The sequence below is a fragment of the Catharus ustulatus genome, chromosome 8 (genome assembly GCF_009819885.2).
Source record: "Catharus ustulatus isolate bCatUst1 chromosome 8, bCatUst1.pri.v2, whole genome shotgun sequence".
Taxonomy (NCBI): Eukaryota; Metazoa; Chordata; class Aves; order Passeriformes; family Turdidae; genus Catharus; species Catharus ustulatus.
The window spans coordinates 14,608,097-14,622,859 of NC_046228.1; the positions used below are offsets into that span (position 1 = coordinate 14,608,097).

At 36.9% G+C, this 14,763-nt stretch overlaps 1 protein-coding gene across 1 annotated transcript in view; it reads left to right on the plus strand.

Moving 5' to 3' along the window:
• Positions 1–14,763, plus strand: part of ADGRA1 (adhesion G protein-coupled receptor A1) — a 258,969-nt gene that overhangs the window by 44,150 nt on the left and 200,056 nt on the right. The gene's annotated exons all lie outside the window — the stretch shown is intronic.

The window sequence follows — 14,763 nt, forward strand, 5'->3', positions numbered from 1 at the left end:
AAACATCCAGTCAAGGCCTTGTACTACACTGTGTACACTATCACAGCAAAGACTGCTCTGTGTAATGGTAACACTGATATACCTGACATGTAGTTTGGGTTATTTAACTCGTTGGTCTCCAATACTTCTATTTTAGATCTATACTAATTTTATTTTTTATTATATTTTATTATAATGTCAACAAATTGGACAGCATTTATCACAGGAGCAAACAATGACCTTGATGAAGCTCCATGGCCATGTATTTCTAGCCAATATTTGAAGGGGGGAAGAGGAGCTCAGGAGCAGCTATTGAGGAAGAAAGTATTTGGAAATTTCAATGAAAATAAATAAGCAGTAACGACTGTACTATAATAACACTACTTTCTGTATATATTGGTCAGTCATTTGAGAATAATTGTGAACAAGCCCAAAAGGTTATTTTTTAGATCTATAGGCGACTTCTGGTACCAGTACATCTAAAATGATTGTCATTATGTCATGGCTATCTTACAATATCTCCTGCAGCTTAAGCTAAATTACTTTTATGCTGCTTTGTAACAGTAGCTCTATTATGTAGAACTGTTGATATAAAATTGTTGCTACATTCATGAATGCATGAATGTGTTGTGTAGTGTGAATATTTCCATATGCAAAGAAATTATGTATTAAAATCAATTCAGCTAATATTTTTACTATAGATGTGTGTGATATGCATGCTGTTTATGGTTGTGGAATAAAGTAGGTAAGTATACCATACTGAGATGTTTGAGTATCCTAAATTTGGTTTAAAAATAAACAACTTGTTTCAAGGTCTAAAGCAATCCCTTAAGTACCTTGAAGGCTTTGGGTAAAGTGACTGTCAGAATATTTATGCTAAGGAAGATTAGATTTTCTCTGCATATAGTTATAGTTGTAACAAATACTTACCTTAATGTTAAATATTAATGTATTACATTATATGGAATATTAAGTAGTGTGGAATGGAGAGTGATGCATTATTTACAAACTGGTTTAATATTAGAATTAACAGTGATATGAGGTTTGGAAAGAGGTCTGCAAATTTATTACATGAGAATTTAATTTACTAATTTCCCTTCTTGCAATGTAAGTAAATCTAAATAATGTAGTGTTTGGAACTAAAGGAAAACATTTCCTCTGAGGTTTTCTTTAAGGTTTAATTTACATTGGAGAAAGTATACTGAGCATGTACTTTTAAGAATTGTATTAGTTAACTAGTGAGAGAAATACTTCAGCCTGAAAAGACATTACAAACAAAACTAAGAACAGTGAGAAAACAGAAAAACTGCCGTAGGTGTGCAGCCTCAAGTACCATCAGAGTCTAAACCATTTCATTTTCCTGTTCTGATTTTTCACAACAGTACAGATAAAGTGAGAATCATCTCCTCTGTTTATAGTTCTATTTGTCTGTGGTGTTAATACAAAATCCATGAGTGGTTCATGAATTGAAGACTGGAATTCAAGTGATGACATTCTCATAATTCAGCCCCTCTGTTTCTGTTTCACTTGGGGCCACTCTGGCCCCATATGCTTCTTATCAATATCTGTGAATTCCCAGTTTCAGCTGGTGGGGTGAGAACAGCTGCAATACTCTACTAGGAGGTGAGTGTGAATGAATTACAGCTGGATGAGTGCTCCTAGCTCTTGGACAAAGGTTTCCCCAGCTTTGCCTTTTCAACAGAACCTAATTCAGAGCAATACTTCAGGTGCTCAAAATGGAGAACTATGGGGGCATCTGCTGTTGGTATTGGTGACTTATCAAAGTGGATCAAGAACTCTCATTCCTTGCCTGAAAGGAAGTACTGTAGCAGGAAAATCCAGCTTCCTTTAATATAATGTTAAATTTACAAGATTAGGTGCTTAGGAACACAGGTATGCTGGAGTTAAGAATTACTCATTTAATTTGGCTTTGCACTCCTTGTGGTCCTGTTCAGAAGAAAAAGTAATGTGAGTGCCATAGAGAAAAGAATTGTCTGAGTCAGTAATTTTTTTTCTAAGGTTATCATGAGCTACAAGAGTGTAAGCCTACATGGAAAATGAAATAATTCCATTTTACTCTAAAAAATTAGAGTAAAATTTCAGGTGGAATTGAGTGACTTGTTTATTCTGGCTTTCCCTGTTCTGGAGTGCTTAAGCCCTCTTTTTGGGTAAAGAATGGTTTGAAGCCCTACTCCAATAAGTGAGTGACAACTTTTCCCCTATTATTTTGTTTTTCAATGCATGTCACAACAGGAATTGGATTACAGAAGTGTCAGTCTTCTCAGGTTCTGGTGATTCTCAAGAGCATGTTAACACAAGTGAGGTCCCTCACTGAGCTGTTGTCTCCAAGTGGGGCTCTCGTTCTATCAAGCAAATCAAGAAAAGTTATTTACCCCTTAAGTGTCCACTCTAAGAGTTAGACAAAATTGATTTCTCTAAGACTAAGGCTATTGTAGAATTCTGATATTAGACATGAATTTTTTTTTTCCCAAAATGTTTTTCAGAAAATTGCAATTCTTTTCAACTATAACATAAGAATAACAAGGTTACCATCTCAGATTTTCTCAAACTGTGTTGCTGCTATAGGAAACCTGATACTAGGTTTTCAGGGGATAGAGCCAACAAAACAGGGAAAAACATGTTTGGGGATACAATTACTTCCTGTTTAGTAATTTAATAATAGTCCATTAATATTAAAAATGAAATGCAATAATGTCTAGTAAAAATAGTGATCAAAAGACATGTATGGAATACTAATTTTTTTTACTGGGCATTTTGTAAAAATACTTTGAAAAACAAAGGTGCCTCACAAAGGTGCATTTTCAGTTTTATGTATGTGTATGAACAATGACTCATGAGTGATCTGTAGAGGTGGAAATCCTTTTCCACAGTTGCAGTTTTCTGAAATTAAGAATTGCTGCCATGTGCTGGCTTGGAAAGGTTGGCTCACAAATGTGATGTGGAATCTGGATCATGATGTGCCTCTGTGCCATTGAGCTTACACTTAGTACTAGCAAGAGGCATTGAGAAGTGGAGATCATAACTGAAATACTGTGAGAGAATAAAAGTTTTCTGTAAACTTAGATATAATATACTGTCCAGTTATATGGTCCTTGAGCTGGAATAAAATCAGAAGTGTAGGTAAGAATATAAATAAGCTTTTTTGAAGCAAGCGTGGCAAAGGAACTGTTTGTTAAAATACGAAGAGCTGTGTGGAATTTAACCAGAAGAGATCTACAGGCTGTAAATTCTTTAAATGAGAATGCACACCTTGAACCCATTTCTATGATACACCCTGTGGAGATGGCTGGCTTCACATTCAAGAGGCTGAGAATTCAGTTTGGATCTGAAGCTCAGGGCAGAGACTTGACAGCTTGTAATGATTTCAGTTTCAGTGCCTTCCCTGTCTGCAGTCAGTGTTCTGCCTTCCCAGAACAGCAGGAGTTATCAGAGACATTTAAATAAGTTTTTCTTATGCTCTGGGTGCCATAAAAAAAGGCAAGTTGGGCTTTCCAAGCCATGAAAGAGTGAGGTAGCCTTTTCAAGTCTCAGCAATCTGAAAGCTCTCATTTAGTAAAATATTTGGAGGCGTCTGAACAACTGAATTGTCTGTGTAATTTGGTTGTGTAATTATTGCATAAATCTAAACAATATGGAAACATCTGTGACAGTTTTCTTCTTTAAGAATTATTTTTATTTATTTTTATTTTCTGGGCATGGGTTAAGCATGCTGTCACCCAAAGAATCAGAGGCTAGTGCAGGTTACCAGGTTACTTGCAGATGCCTTCTTATGGCAGCATGGGGCATAGATGCTGCTGTGAAGCACTGCCACCCCTCTCAGTGTGCAGCAAAGTGATAGTGTTAGTGCCAGCAGTGGCCAGGCTTTTTATGCCTGAGGATATTTGGGCAGCCAGAGTCCATGGGAAGCTTCTGGGGACAAAGACTGAAGTGATTGGGCCAGGGGCTCCAGCTGTGCTGGACCTGAAGCCAAGATCCAGACTGGGAAAATAAATCTTTTGCCCCCTTCCTGGTGCCAGCTGGCACAAAACAATATGTACCTCAGCTATTATCCACACTGCTAATTTTCTTGCTTTGCACAACTGCCTGGCCAGCCCCTGCCCTGAGCTGTCTCCCCAGCCACCCTGACTGGGGCAGCCTGTCCTGGCGTCCCTGCCCTGAGCTCCTGCTGCTGGGGCTCCACTGTGTGCTTGGCATTTTCAGAGCTGGGTGTATGCACTTGCTCTCTCTCATAACCACATGTACTTTTTTGTTAGGTTTTCAGGAGCATTGTACCTCTGAGACTGTTGCTCCTTTGTCCCAGTGACTGAACCTCTAACGGGTTCAGAAGCTACTGGGAGGGAACCAGCAAATAAAAATAAAGAAACACACACAAACAGACCATGGTTGCATAAGCAGTTTCCTTGGGAAATCAGGATGAAAGATCACTAAGCAAGATTACACATATTTTTCCCAGCTGAGCCAGAAGAAAAGCATGCCAGGCTCTAATAAGCAGCACTGACTGTTTTACAGAAACTTGCTTTGTTACGTTTTCTAGACAAGAAAAACAATACTGAAGTATATCTAATAATTTAGCATTGAGTTTATTTTTTGTTTTAATTTTATTTTTTTCAGTGCTATAGATTAGTTTTACTCAACCAGGCCTCACTTAGCTTGTATGTAGTTTTATTAAGTGCTGCTGTAGCATCAAACTCCAATCGTGTGTCAGTGCTGCACTGATGTTGTCCTCAGTTATTACCAGACAGGTTTGCCTGAAAGCCTCTTCCAGTAGATTTCTGCAACTATATGTTATGGTGTGCAGTGGAAGTAATAACACACTAAACTGAGTGATAAAATGGTCTAGAATGACAAGCATAGAAAAAACATGTTATGCAGTTGTTAGAAAAATATGATATTTAGAATTTATTTAGAAAAATTGAACTACTGGAAGTGTAAAATAAAAGGGGTTGATTTTTTTTTTTTTTTTTTAACATACAATTTGCATTTTCTAAATTACTATCCTCTTCATTTTTTCCCTGTCCATACATTTGAAATGTGCATGTGCACACCCACAAAGAAACAGATGTTCTTCCTAGGTACTGTGGAGGATTGGAAATATGCTCAAAGAAACTGTGAACAGTTTTACTTTCAATGCATTGCATATGCCATCTTTAAAGTTAGAAACTTCATACATTAAGTTTAGAATGTGTGTTCTTTTTTGGATTGTTGTAAACAGAGAAAAATACTGGTTATTATGATCTCATAATATTTCAGACTGACCGCCATGATCCAACTGTGCAACATTTTTGGCTACTTTTTTTTTTCTTTTTCCTTGAAGATCTTGCATCTGAGGAGTGTGCCCCTAACTCTGTGCGAACACTTTTAAAAGAAAATAAATTGATAACCTTGGCAACCTCACATGGCACTGAGCTGTGTGTTTAGAGAAATGCTGTGATGGTATTCAAGGAAAGGGCAATCTAAAAATCTGTTTCTTAAGGCTGTTTGTTGTGTAAATAGTCATAGAATGAATAAAATTATTCATTTTTCCCCAGTTTTTGTATTTGGAGAAATATGGAAAAAGAAAACTCTCCATCTGAAGTTTTTTTGCAAATAATAAAAGTACAGGTCCTGCACCCATTATTTTTTCTTGTTTAGTAGTATGTCTAGGACACCTGAGGAAATCTAAGCAGTTTTCCATGTAAAATGTTTACTGTGCTGGTTTGTAATTGTTTACAAAAACTCAAAGTACTGCATTACTGTTTGAAGTGATGGATCACATTCTGGTAGATGCAGGAAGATGGGAATAGTCTTGAGGAAGAATTTTTCTCCAGGAGCAAGGCTGTGCTTTGTGCCTGTACTCTGAACTAGACTGAAGAGGATTCGTGTTCCTCTTGGCAATTATAGAACTTGGAGTTTCCCTGTTGGTTTCAGTGTCAGATGAAGCGTTTATCTTTTTAATTCTGATGATGCCAGTGTTTGCATGAGGCAGGAGAGTTCCCTTTGTCAGCCCTAGAAGCAGCTGATGCAGCTGCCAGGTTGGTATTAATTGATAGGTGTGTTTGCCTGCAGTATGGTCTGTACAAAGGCACTTGTAAATACTGAGTTTAAAAAACTAAGTTCTGAAAATTCCTAAATTGCTGAAGTTAAGGTACCTCTTTCATTCAGAGACACATCTATTGCAGGTAGTTGGTTTGGAGGGTTGGAGATACCCAGGAGATAAAGACCTTAGAAATACTGGAAGGGAAAACAAACCCAGTGAATGAAGGCAGTGGACAGATCAGAAAGATGAAAGAAAATAGTTACACATATCATAATAATTTATCACCTAAAATTAGAATAGCTTTTTGTGAAATGAATGGCATTTAAGGCTCATCCTGGAGCATGGAGAAAAGCAATTTCTACCAAGAAAATGAGTGTTAAGCTAGTAAATTGGACTGTATTCTTTGCAGTTTAATACACAAACCTCCTTAGCCATCTCATATTTTCCTTGGTAGTAAATGCCACTGTCAGCTACTTTAAGTTTTTGGGTTTTTTCTGTTTTTTTTTTATCATATCACTGGGTTAGAACCAGATTCCTTACCCCTCCTGTGACTCCTCCTGCATTTCCTCACACCATTCTGTCTTTGTGGTGGCTGCAGCCCAGGGATTTTGCCTCTCTTTGGTGCTTGGTTTTCTGTCATTGTGGTAATTGTGGTCATGCTACTCCATAATGCCAATGTCAGATATATTCTGGTACAGACAGAAGAGAGAGATGTTCACTTAAATGAATGTTCTCTTTAAATATCTGACTTTATGCACCTGTCAATGGAGATTGTAACGTATTATTGTATTATTGAAAAATAATTAAATACCTGTCAAAAGAGTATTTTTTCCATAAAATCAATTTAGTTCTACAAAATACATTTTCTATAAAATCATTTTAATGTTTTAAAATTTTAATGGCATGGCTTGGTGAGATTGGTAGGAGCCTGATATGATACTGAAAGGAGATATGAAAATGATCCTTGAAGCACCAGAGTACCTTCAGTTCCTCACTGCCAGGGGTTTTTTTAGCATCAAATAAGAATTTCTCATTAACATTTGCAATATTTGAATTATATCTTCTAAATCATACAAACCCACAAATTTAGTAATTGCAAATAAAATTTAATGTTACAATGAGAAGTCTCCCTTATTGCTTAATTAGCTAGATTATCTCATTATTTCTAATTCACTGTTTAGGTTGAACAAAGTTTTTACCCAACCATATTTATTTATTGACAGATTTCTTTTGTCATTATCTGATTCTGGAAGATGTTATATTTTAGGCATTCCATTCAATTAAAAATACAACTTTTTAGCTTCTATGACTTTGACTTGAAAACAATTCTTCTTAATCATAAAAGACTTCATATAAATAGCGAATTATATGCATACTGCAGCAAATGTATAACAGTTAGATAATACAATATTTATATGTTGATGTTAAACAAGAGAATATTTTGAAAGAAGAAAATCTGTGAAAGAAGAGGCTTTTATTTGAGAGAAATACCTGGAAATCAAGGACTGTCTTATTTTGGAGTTTTTTAAAATTTTCATTCAATTTTTGTCCGTCACTTGATTTCTCTCTACCCTTCTATGTTTTTTATCTGTATTGCTTGTTAGTATCTCCAAGTCTAATAGTGCTGTGAGAGCTCAACTTATCAAGTGAGAGAAAACAAGAAAAAATACATTTATGTTTGTGTAATGCCAATTATTTTACATTTCTGCCTCATATGGGGTCATTTTTGTACATTCCTGCCCTGACTGGGAAGAGATCTTAATGGGCACGAATACACAAGTGCAGATGGAGGATACTGATGCTCATTGAAAATACCTGCTTGGTTACATAAAAGCAGCAAGAAGCAACAGCAGACTTAAGGAACCTTGGAAAATGTCATGGATCTGGACTTGGAAAAGCCACTGTTGTTCCTCACTGTTGGTAAAGGAGCACAGGGTGAATTGCTTTTCAAAGTGAGGATCCTTTTGCTGCAGGCAGTGTTTTAATGATTTGCACAGGAGGAGGGTGTCCAATTTGCTATCATTGCACAGAAATTTTGAGAAACCAGAGGAGAAACAGAGGCAGAATAATGTCACAAGTCAAACTGGGCAAACTTAATTAAAAATTGCCTATTCATTTTAATTCTGTGGTCCTTATTGGATCACTTTATCCTATGGCTAACAGTAAGTTACTAATTTAGTAGTACAAAAGCTGAGTGTTTTTTGACACTGCCCTCCCTAACAGCAAGTTAAAAAAAAAATCAAAAAAGCAACCTCCTAACTAGCTAAATGACAGAATCCATTATCTTCTAATGTGTGGTATCAAGGATTTAGCATTCTATCAGGAATTGTAAAACTTCTGATCTTAATATGACTGTCAGAAACAGAGGAGTTAGAAATTAAAAGTAAAATTACACTACCCTCTTTCTAACAGACTGTGCATACTGTAAGTCTTACAACCATGAACTATCTATCAAAGCACTCGTAACGCAGTGTGACAGAGAGGTAATGCATTTTTTTCCTCTATTCATTTGTTCTTTTCCAGTACAAAGTCACAATACAGACTATTAGACATCACATACATTATATTTTAGAGGATGAGACAACAGGAAAATACCCTGTATGTCTATTGCTGTAGAGCTGCTGTGCTGTAATATGCAAAAGAAAAAAAAGCAATAATTCTAGAAAAGGAGGATTTTTCCTTTGAGATATTACAGTGCTGTTCAAAAATAGCAGTTTAATTAATTAAGACTTAATTTAATTAAGTCTGAAGAACAGGTTAGGAAATCAATCCCATTGTTCTAGGGCAAGGGTCCAGATTCCCATCTTCTCTTTATACCTTAAGACTTTTTTTTGTTTGCCTCCTAAACTGCCTCATTCATTTGTCTGGTTCTGTGGTATACTTGTTTTCCCCTGGAAACAACGTGGGCTCCCAGGCCATGTCTTTGCTCTGAATTCCATGGCTTGTGTGAGATCTGAGACCTGCTCAGCGCTGCCTTCCCTCCAGGTGCTGCTCATGGGCAGGATGGGTGTTGATGCTGTTCTGAATGCACTGCTGAGGTTGTGTTCCTCTGGTCCTGACATGGAACTGTGGTTTCAGCTTGGGCACAGAATTGCCAACTGCTGGCACGGGCATGGTGTGGCGCCAGTATTTAAGATGTCGGTGGTTTGCCAGGCTGCATCCATGGACTTTTGAGTGGAACTATTTGCAAAACAGATTTCTGTTGGAAATGTGAGCATGGCAGATTAAAAATGTTCAGTAGGGGACACAGCACTTTCACAGGACCATCTTTATCAGAGACAAAGTTTTCATTTGAACTGCTTTATTGTCACAAAATATAGAATCCCTTGATTGACAAAGCTGAACTATAATGCTTAGGACTTATGCCAACTGTGTTTCTCTGAAGAAACACAGGCTGATTGAAACAGTAGGAAGAACAGAAATGTGGTTTTAGGGCAGTTTGTATGAAGGCAGAGAGCCTTGGGGAACCAAACTGATAAAAATTAGTGTTAGTTCATCAGCAACTGAGCTAATCTCATGAAGGGAACTGTGAGGTGAATTGGTGGTTGAATCCTTTTATTCAGTATGTGGGTTTGATTCTTCAGTTGTAGGCTATTGGAGGAATAACCCTCTCAAACTCCAGAAAATATTATATATCAGTGTTATTCAGATGCAATGTTAACATGTTCACTGTATAGAAGACCAGGAAGTTTTCTCTCCTGGTAGTATCCATATATAAAATGTGAGAGACCTCAAGTTCTGACTAGGGACATCTCAGCATCACGGTGGCGCTGGGTAAAAGTGAGTATCCAAAGAGAAAATCCAAACTCAGTCCTTCCAGAGAGTTTTCTGGGCCCTATTGATAATTTTCTTTTTCTGTCTGACCTCTGACTTGATATCAATCGACAGACATTTCTCAGTTGCTTACTTATAAGGGCAAACCCCCCTATGTATTTAAATTCTTGTCTGCCAAAAGTGCATGTCTGTAGAGTAGGCTGGGAGATCTCAGATGAAAATGTGCTATTTCTCATTCATATCATGCTAGTCTGTAAATGCTCCAAGGGTACCAATGACCCTGGGAGCTTGCTGCCCTCCAAACTTCTGGGATGCCTGCAGAAAGCACAGCTTGTTCTCTTGACGCTTGTGCTTCACCAATAATCTCCGAGAAGGCAAAATAAAAAAAAAATAAAGAGAATAGAATTGAAAAGGAATGGAAAGAAGGGCTATGGTTTATGCCAGTTTAGTTTAAAGAAAGAAAAAATCCGCAAAATGAGTTGTCTGAAGTAGTTAGGAAAGCTGATGTAATATAACAGCTGTGGGCAGTTTTTCTCCCCACTTCTTAATATAGACAGAATTGATTAGTTGGGTGTAGTATAGTGCTGCATGTGTCAAGTAGGTACAAAATGGTTGTTCTCACGAGAAAATTGCATGCAGACTTAGCACATGATAAGCTGTCTTGTGTTAACACAAATTGCCTCGTTCTTGAAATGGAAAGTGACTGGGAGAGCTATAGACGATGTTTGTATAGTCTGAGCTATGCACATATTCTGTGGAAAAAAAAGAATTACAAAATTCCACTACATGCCGCTTTAGAAAGCGTTTTTGCTGAGGAGAATACAGAGAGAAACATTGTGCTGAAATGAAATGCGTATTTTTATTTGTTTGTTAACTTGAAAAAATGAAATAACATTGGTATATGCAATGGTATTGGGATTAATCTGATAAAAATAAGCAGTTTAAGTTAAAAATAAGCCACTTGAGTTAGCATAATGCAAGAAACTTGTTGAGGCATAAGAAAAATGTTTTTATCATGCCTTTATAACCCAGGAAACTGCCAAAAGGGCAACTTGAATCTCTTAAAGTCAATTAATCTCTCTTTATGAAAAAATACGAAAGATGCTAAGTCAGGAAAAATATGTTAGCTGTAGGTGCTTGTAAAAGCCAAATTTATTAAAAAGCACACCCTGAGCCCTAACTGCAACACTTCTGCCATGACGCTGTAATTAATGGCCAATGAAAGAAAGTTTTACAGCTAATGTATGTACTCAGACATTTATTACTTTCACCAAGTGTGTTTTACCACTTATTTTTACATTCAGTATTCCCATTTGTTTGTTCATGCAAAGTAAGTTAATACTTTTTTAAAGACCTTAAAGACATGCTTTTCAGCTGAAAGGGCAGTTTAAAGTACATTGTGTTCAGAACAAAACAGTGTTTTATGTACTATGTCAGCAGCTAAATTGAGAATTTGATGCTTTTTTCCCTTTTGTCCCATTAATTGCTTTTAGGTATTTCTGAGAAGTACAAGTGCCTCACCAGGGACAATTCTCCCATTTGAGTGAAGTTCAAATACTGTATTAAGCTTTCCTACTGTACAGAGTTATGTGAACTCACAAAAATATTTAGGAATGTAAGACCAGAATGGGTTGCAGCCAGCCTGAACTTCCAGGGATAAAAAGAAAATTTGTTCAGCTCTCCCTCTCATCACAGACACCATAAACGAGGCAGTCCATTAACAGTTTTCCAGCACTCCATTAAGAACACTGGAACTTCAGCTCAGCATAATGACTCTGAAACTTTTAATGTGTCACAAAGGAAGAAATTGTAATGTGCCACAGGTTGGGTTTTTAAATTTTTCTTTTACATGTCTTTGCCACTGTAACCAGTAAATCCTCATCAGCCATTCTGACAGTTCCTTTAGCCATGGCTGTGCCAGCAAGGTGCACCAACACAGGCACTGGTTGGTCAGTCCTGGACTGGAGCAGGTTACCTGTGTAAACTATCCAGTACACCCTCTCTTAGCCTTTTTCAGAAAAACAGGAAGAGCAGTGGAAACTCCTGAAGCCATGTTCTGCATCAAACAAGAAATTAATAAATGTTGCTGGTCCTGGACTATGCCTGGGGAGGATTCAGCTCTGGATATGCAAAAATTCATGTCACGAGCTGCAATTTCTACCTCTAGTAAGTCATATTCATGCATAAACAGTATCAAACTGAACAAATAATTTGAAGGCTGCTCCAAATATTTATTTCTACTTTTTCTGATATGTGATCTAAATGTACTCATGGCCTATTTTTATCCATATGATTTTATAGTACCGTTTTCCTTTAACTTAAACTAATCCCTTTCTCTTTGTAGGGTTCATCCTTTATAAACAGTGATGTAATACTCACTTTTCTCATCTCAGCAAGCCAAAAATATGATAATCTCTTAGTGACATCATGAAAATAACTATGAATTGTACATATCCTTAAAAAATTATGGGCACGACACCTGAAGTGTATCTAAAAGTAAGATTATTATCTGCAAAGATTTATTTTGTACTTAATGGCAATGTACTCTCTTTATAGTTTAAAAAATTGATTTTAATCTAGTTAATGGAATACTCAGATGAGTACAATTTCAGCTTAGTTTAGCATTCAGAAGTTGTTCATGTTGTAAAACCGATACAGTTGGATATAGAAAAGACCCCTCAGGACCATCTACATGCAGTAAATAAATATCCTTGGGAAATTCACTGACTTTAGGGTTTAGGAGTCTGTACAAAGCTGCTTTCTCTGGCCTTGCGTAACAAGCCAGTGCTGACCAAGGGTTACGTAAAGAAACCAGTGAAAATTTAAAGCTTCCTGCAGAGGACATTGAATCAATTCCTACTTTCCATCCTATTTTTATTTTTGTTGTCTCTATTTTCAGGTTGAGTGCTGGATGGGTGGAGGTGCTCCTGTTTGCCCTCTCCATTACTGAGAATTCAGTAAATTGAACTTTTTCTTTTTCTTTTTTTCTAAACTCAGTCATCTGCACAGAGGGTAAAATATAGACCTTTTGTTACAGGTCTTCTCTTGTGATTTCCCTGCATTCAGGTGTTTGAGTAGCAGTCTCTTATGATTACTTTGTAATTTATTTGAGTAAGTCAAATTAAATGTCTTTCACTTGGAACAGAAATGAGACATTTCTCTCATTTCTCCCTATTGACTATGTTATTGCACAACAGCTGCTCCCTGGTTTCATTGAGCTATCTACTCATGTATTCAGACTCTGTGTTACTGTAAGATGAGAAAATTCATCTTAGCTAATAGCTCTGACATAACTTCTCCTTCATTCATTAATTTCCTACCTTTCTACTTGCCTTGCTCAAATCTGTGATAAGCAGTGACAATGAAAGGAAAAACATAGAACAGAAGTAGAAAAATGGTATTATAAAATAGTAAGTATTAACACAGAGGTGGAGGATCAAGTATTTTTAAGTGGTCACTAGTGGCATGTTGGATGGAATTGATCTTTATGCAGAAATTCTATTATTCTTCCTTACATAAGGAAATTTCTGGTTTTCTGACCTCTGTATTGAGTTGCTGTGCTAAAGGGTACATGTCCTAAAGTCTTGTTTTCTCATTTTAGATCTCTGTCCTTTGAAAAGTCCCCAAAGATCTCTCTTTTTACACAAATTGCATAATAAAAGATTACATTTCTGTCCTTTGTTGTTGTATTCATGTTCTTTCATTATTCTGTCTGCTTATTCTTACTGTATTGAGCTACAATAGCACAACAGGCACTTTGTTTATGTCTTGCATTCTATACCTGAATAATTATTTAAGCAGTTCCATAAGTGTGCATGAAGTCCTATAATCTTACTTTTGGCCTGTTTCCCCACAAATCTATAAAAGTTTTTTTGTATGACAATGCCTCAGTAAAAGAACAAGTTTAGTGCTTACAAAGGTTGGCGAAGCAGAGTTTCATTTCTCCAGCCCAGCTAATGTTTCTCAGTAGCACTTGTGACTCTTCTGTGTCTCCATGTTTTTGTAGAGGTGCTGCTCCCCAATGCTCAACTCTTTTTCACAGGAGCAGCCAAAGTTTCTTGAGAAAACAGAGCATGCCACTGAGCAGCTATTTCATTAGCAGGCATTTTAGGAAAAAAAGTAGATGCAGGCTGGGAAATGAAACCCTGCCTGGTACCTACAAAGAGTGTAGAGCCATAATTTATGAAGGCTATGTCTGCACACATGGAGCTGAGCATTTGCCAGCAATGAGCATGAACTCTTCGGGGCTCTGGGCTGATGCCAACTTACACAAAGGCTGGTACAGGTACGTCATTGTTGCTGCTGTTGCTACAGCTCATGTAACTTGGGGTGTGCCAGCCTTTCTTCTGCTAAATGAACCTGGGGAATTAATTTCTTTAAATACTTGATGTGTCATAGTGAGGTTGAGGTTCAGTTGGCTGAAACTGTAGCATTTTTAATGAACTGTAGAGCATTAACTGTGTGATTTCTGTTTATTTATTTAAATGCTTGCACGTTATGGAGTTTTTGCATATGTTGCTGTAGTGTGCTATTTAAGCCACTGGTGGTATACTATGAAGTGCCATTGACTGCCCCATTTTCTTGGTATGTTACTTGCCTCTAAAAGCAGCTGTGGATACTGTTTTCATAAACTGGATTTAAGGAAAACTTACTATTTACAAAATTGCTGGGAAGGGTAAACAACATTTACACTATTTTGCGATCCTCAGTCACATTTCCATTAAATGCACGTTTTCTGAAACCAAAGCTTTTCTGATGACCTATTAAGTCATTGTGTAGTTCAACATTTAAAAGATGATATATGAAAAACAAACCCTAATGAAGTGTGGTGAGCCAGCAAAAAGCAGATGGGATCATGCACAGTATTACTGGTCTTGCAGAACAACTGAAAGAACCTTTTATGCTAGTTACAGGTTTTACTGTCAAACTTTAGTAATGGGCTAATGTTAAAAAAGTAAACTGTGAGAGCAGCT